The sequence below is a fragment of the Mirounga leonina genome, unplaced genomic scaffold (genome assembly GCF_011800145.1).
Source record: "Mirounga leonina isolate KUSES-001 unplaced genomic scaffold, KU_Mleo_1.0 Mir_168, whole genome shotgun sequence".
NCBI lineage: Eukaryota > Metazoa > Chordata > Mammalia > Carnivora > Phocidae > Mirounga > Mirounga leonina.
This window is the reverse complement of record NW_023270426.1, coordinates 22,374,071-22,380,070: the sequence shown is the minus strand read 5'-3', so window position 1 is coordinate 22,380,070 and position 6,000 is coordinate 22,374,071.

Sequence of the window (6,000 nt, the reverse complement as noted above, 5' to 3'; positions counted from 1 at the left end):
TTTATTTATTCATTTGAGACACAGAGACGCAGAAAGAGAGAGAGCATGAGCAGGGAGAGGGGCAGAGGAAGAGGGAGAAATAGGCCTCCCGCTGAGTCAGGAGCCCGATGTGGGGCTCGATCCCAGGACCCTGGGATCATGACCTGAGCCCAAGGCAGACGCTTAACCATCTGAGCCACCCAGGCGCCCCAAAATAAATAAAATCTTTAAAAGAAAAAAGGAACAGTTTTGAGTCTTGGCTAAATGAAAGGAGTGTGAGGTGGTTCCTGGTGGTCAGATGAACATGAAACAGTTTCTTAGTTGAATACTGGAAGCCTCTGAGGTGGTTTTGACTATTGTAGTGTTTTATTCTGAGTCATATGTACATTAAAAATGTACCCACAATGAATAATAGTTAAAGACTGCAAAGCATATGCCACCTTGATGTTGAAATACTAGTTGATGAGCTTACAAATGATAGCTCTGCAAATTTGCCCTTAAGGTACTCTTCAACATATCTGTGAATTGCATTCATCTAATAAAAAATCTTATCTAGCCCATCAAGCAATCTCTGGGTCTTCAGAAAGCTACATTACAAAGAGAAAATACAGTGAGAGTCTGGGGGGGTAAGGATAATGGGAGGTGACTCCTAATGCGTATGGGGTTTCCTGTTGGGGTGATGAAAATGTTCTGGAATTAGAAAGTGGTGATAGTTGCACAACTATGAAAATATACTAAAAATCAATGAACTGTACACATTAAATAGGTAAATCATGTGGTATATGGATTTTAACTCAATAAAGCTATTATTTGTAAGTCATTTGAATTTTGCATTCTAACCAAGAATATGTTTACTTTCTTTTTTTTTTTTTTTAAAGATTTTATTTATTTATTTGAGAGAGAGAGACTGAGAGAGAGAGAGCATGAGACGGGGGAGGGTCGGGAGGGTCAGAGGGAGAAGCAGACTCCCCGCCGAGCAGGGAGCCCAATGCGGGACTCGATCCAGGGACTCCAGGATCATGACCTGAGCCGAAGGCAGTCGCTTAACCAACTGAGCCACCCAGGTGCCCGAATATGTTTACTTTCATATCTAAGTACTTTTTCCTATATCACTGAATAAAATTGACACTTAAAAATGAAAAAAAAAAAAAACAAAAACAAAAACCCAAAACCAATCACCATTATTTCAAGGAATCTACCCTGTGGAAATAACTCTAAATATTAAAGAAAAAAACTCTGTGCACAATGATGTTTAGTGTATCATAGTTTAAAACAATAAGAAATCAGTAATTATATAAATATGTGACAATGAGAAAAATTAAAAGATGCGATTTCTATTCAATTGAGTATTATATAGCTTTAAAAATTATGGGTATAGGGCGCCTGGGTGGCTCAGATGGTTAGGCGTCTGCCTTCGGCTCAGGTCATGATCCCAGGGTCCTGGGATCGAGTCCCACATCGGGCTCCCGGCTCAGCGGGGAGCCTGCTTCTCCCTCTGACCCTCTCCCCTCTCATGCTGTTTCTCTCTCGCTCACTCTCTAAAAAATAAATTAAAAAAAAAATTATGGGTATAAAATTATGATTATAAGATACAGGTCCAACACAGAGACTGGTTATGTATGTTTATGGATTACCATGCAACTTTTAAGGATATGATGGGGAAGAATTTTTTTTTTTAAGATTTTATTTATTTGCAAGAGAGACAATGAGAGACAGAGAGCATGAGAGGGAGGAGGGTCAGAGGGAGAAGCAGACTCCCCGCCGAGCAGGGAGCCCGATGCGGGACTCGATCCCAGGACTCCAGGATCAAGACCCGAGCCGAAGGCAGTCGCTTAACCAACTGAGCCACCCAGGCGCCCTGGGGAAGAATTTTTTTAAAGGTTTTATTTTTATTTAAAAAAATTTTTTAAAGATTTTATTGATTTATTTGAGACAGAGAGAGCGACAGAGCGCTTGTGCACAAGCAGGGGAAGAGCAAAGGGAGAGGGAGAAGCAGACTTCTCACTGAGCAGGGAGCCCGACTCAAGGCCTGATCCCAGGACTCTGAAACCATGACTCAAGCCGAAGGCAGATGCTCAACCAACTGAGCACCCAGATGCCCAAAGGTTTTATTTTTAAATAATCTCTACACCCAATGTGGGGCTTGATATTACAACCCTGAGATCAAGAGTTGCATGCTCTACTGACTAAGCCAGTCAGGCGCCCTGGGAAGAATATTTATTAAGGTGGGAAAATGTTAACAGTGAACTAGGTGACAAATGTGGGCAATAAGACATTATGAAGCGATGTACACAGATGGATGACAAAATGCAGAAACCAGTGATTTCTTTTGTGTGGGAGTTATATGGTAATGTTCTATTTATTCATTTATTTAATAGACTTCATGTTTTTAGCACAGTTTTAGCTTTACAGCAAAACTGAATAGAAGTTACAGAGATTTCCTATGTACTCCCTGCCTCACACATGCACAGCTTCCCTATTATCAATATTCCCTACCAGAGTGGTGCACAATTGGTGAATCTACAACGATACATTATTATCACCCGAAGTGTATAGTTTACATTAAGATTCACTCTTGGGGGGCGCCTGGGTGGCTCAGTCGTTAAGCGTCTGCCTTCGGCTCAGGTCATGATCTCAGGGTCCTGGAATCGAGCCCCACATCGGGCTCCCTGCTCTGTGGGAAGCCTGCTTCTTCCTCTCCCACTCCCCCTGCTTGTGTCTCTCTCTGTCAAATAAATAAATAAATAAATCATTAAAAAAAAAAAAGATTCACTCTTGGTGTTGTACATGGGTTTAGACAAGTATATAATGACAGGTATTCAGCATTACAGTATCATACAGAGTGTTTCACTGTCCTAAAAATCCTCTGTGTTATGCCTATTCATCCCACTCTACCCCCATCCCTTAGAAAGCACTAACCTTTTTACTGTCTCCATAGTTTTGCCTTTTTCAGAATGTCATATAGTTGGAATCGTGCAATATGTAGCCTTTTCAGAGTGGCTTCTTTCACTTAGTAAGTAAAATGCATTGAAGTTTCTTCTGTGTCTTTTCATGGCTTGATTTTTAGTGCTGAAAAATATTCTATTATCTGGATGTACCAGTTTATTCATCTGTTCACCTACCAAAGGACATCTTGATTGTTTTCAAGTTTGGGTAATTATGAATAAAGCTGCTATAAACAAGTTTTTGTGTGGATATGTTTTCCACTCCCTTGATTGCATGATTGCTGGACTGTATAGTAAGTGTATATTAAGTTTTGTAAGATACTGACAAATTATCTTCCAAAGTGGTTTTACATTTTGCATTTCGGCAGCAATGAATGAGAGTTCTTATTGCTCTGCATCCTTGCCAGCATTTGGTGTTGTCAGTGTTCTGGATTTTGGCCATTCTAATATAGGTGTGTAATGCTATATTTATTATTCTTTATGGTTACTGTATTCAAGTTTTCCACATTGACCATACATTATTTTTTTTTTAAAGATTTTATTTATTTATTTGAGAGAGAGACTGAGATAGAGAGAGCACGAGAGGGGGGAGGGTCAGAGGGAGGAGCAGACTCCCTGCTGAGCAGGGAGCCCGATGTGGGACTCCATCCCAGGACTCCAGGATCATGACCTGAGCCGAAGGCAGTCGCCCAACCAACTGAGCCACCCAGGCGCCCCGACCATACATTATTTTTGTAACAGAAAAAATGTGTTATAAAATAGAAAGCTACGGGGCTGCCTGGGTGGCTCAGTCAGTTAAGCGTCTTCCCTTGGCTCAGATCATGATCCCAGGGTCCTAGGATGGAGCCACACGGGGAGTCTGCTTCTCCCTCTCTCTCTGTGCCCCACCCCCCCACTTGTCCTCTCTCACACTCTCTCTCAAATAAATAAATAAAATCTTTAAAAAAATAGAAAGCTACAAAATCCATGTAATAGGAGGGACTGGGGGAGGAGGGATGGTATAGAAATAAGTATTATCTTTTTTTTCTTTTTTTTTAAGATTTTATTTATTCGCGAGAGAGACAATGAGAGACAGAGAGCATGAGAGGGAGGAGGGTCAGAGGGAGAAGCAGACTCCCTGCTGAGCAGGGAGCCCGATGCGGGACTCGATCCCGGGACTCCAGGATCATGACCTGAGCTGAAGGCAGTCGCTTAACCAACTGAACCACCCAGGCGCCCCTAGGAATAAGTATTATATAACATTACATTAAAAAACATAATACAAAACAATGATACTACTAGAATGACTATAGTTATTTTTTATTTTTTATTTTTATTTTTAAAAGATTTTATTTATTTATTTGACAAAGAGAGACACAGCGAGGGAGGGAACACAAGCAGGGGGAGTGGGAGAGGGAGAAGCAGGCTTCCCGCGGAGCAGGGAGCCTGATGCGGGGCTCGATCCCAGGACCCTGGGATCCTGACCTGAGCCGAAAGCAGACGCTTAACGACTGAGCCACCCAGGCACCCCAGTTTTTTTTTGTTTTTTGTTTTTAGAACTATAGTTTTAAATATTGTTTAAAAAATGTATGACAATTCTATCCAATTTAGGTTTTCATTCATTGGGACAAAAGACTGGTTGCACCCAAAATGTGTTGTTTGTAGATAAGTACTTGCCAAAAGCATTGAAATCTTCTCTCTTTTATTATTTAAAAAGACATAAAAAATTATAAAATCATATACAATTGTAAAAACTGTGATATTTTATTTTATTTTATTTTTAAGATTTTATTTTATTTTATTTTTAAGATTTTATTTTTATTTATTTGACAGAGACAGAGCGAGAGAGCACAAGTAGGGGGAGCAGCAGAGGGAGAGGGAGAAGCAGACTCCCCTCCGAGCAGGGAGCCCAATGAGGGGCCAATCCCAGGACCCTGAGATCATGACCTGAGCCGAAGGCAGTCGACCAACCGACTGAGCCACCCAGACACCCCCAAAAATGTGGTATTTTAAAGGGAAACATAAGAATTCTAAACAAGTCATGAAGCATTATTTGACTACCTATAAAGCCACGAACAATTACATTTCATCCTACATGTCAGTATATATCCAGTTTATACTGAGTATACAAACACATGGGTGGGACTCCTGGGTGGCTCAGTCGGTTAAGGTCCGCCTTCGGCTCAAGTCATGATTCCAGATGGGACAGTGATTCCAGGGTCCTGTGATGGAGTCCCATAGCCGGCTCTTGCTCAGCGGGGAGTCTGCTTCTCCCTGGGCCTGCTGCTCCCCCCGCTTCTGCATGCGCACGCTCTCTCTCTGATAAAAAAAAAGAAAAGAAAAAAGATATACACATGGGTATGATAAAATGCAATTTTTGTACTTGCTAACAAATCACGCTTTTTTTCTTAAATTATAAATCTAAAACAAGTGTAAAGTGTACATTATTTGTGTAACAAGAAAAAAGTAGAATTCTGCCTTCACATACTATATATTACGGTGCAATACGGTTGACTTTATTATACAATCTTTAATATTACATATAGATGTATTTTAATAATATATACTAATCTAAAACAACAGGCTTTAACCTAAAGCACTTCTATATAACACCCAAGGAATGACAAATGATTTGAAAAATTCTCAAGAGAGCTGGTAAAGTCATATATTACTATGAAAGGTTTAAAAACAACAACAACAAAAAGGTTGAAAATGTTCACGTAATGTTTAAGAACACTAGGGGTAGATCTGGCTTATAATCTAGACTCTCTCCTTGGAAAAGTGATAGAAACTCCCTGAGGTTCCATTTTATCTGTAAAATTGGGATGATACGAATATCATAGAGCTGTTTTAAAGGTTGAACCAGACCACACTTGTAAAAAGTACAGAACCTGTTCTGTTATAGGGTAAACCCTCAATAAATGTTAACTATCCTTATCCTCTCTGGGGTGGATAAAGAGGAAGGATTCTCCATCTGTGGCCATACAGCCTCCTACTCAAGGAAAAATCCAGAGGACAGCGGGCAACCTTGCTAGACACGTACATCATTTCGCCGTCCAGGAGCACAGAATCTGCCCACAGACAACACTCTCTCGTC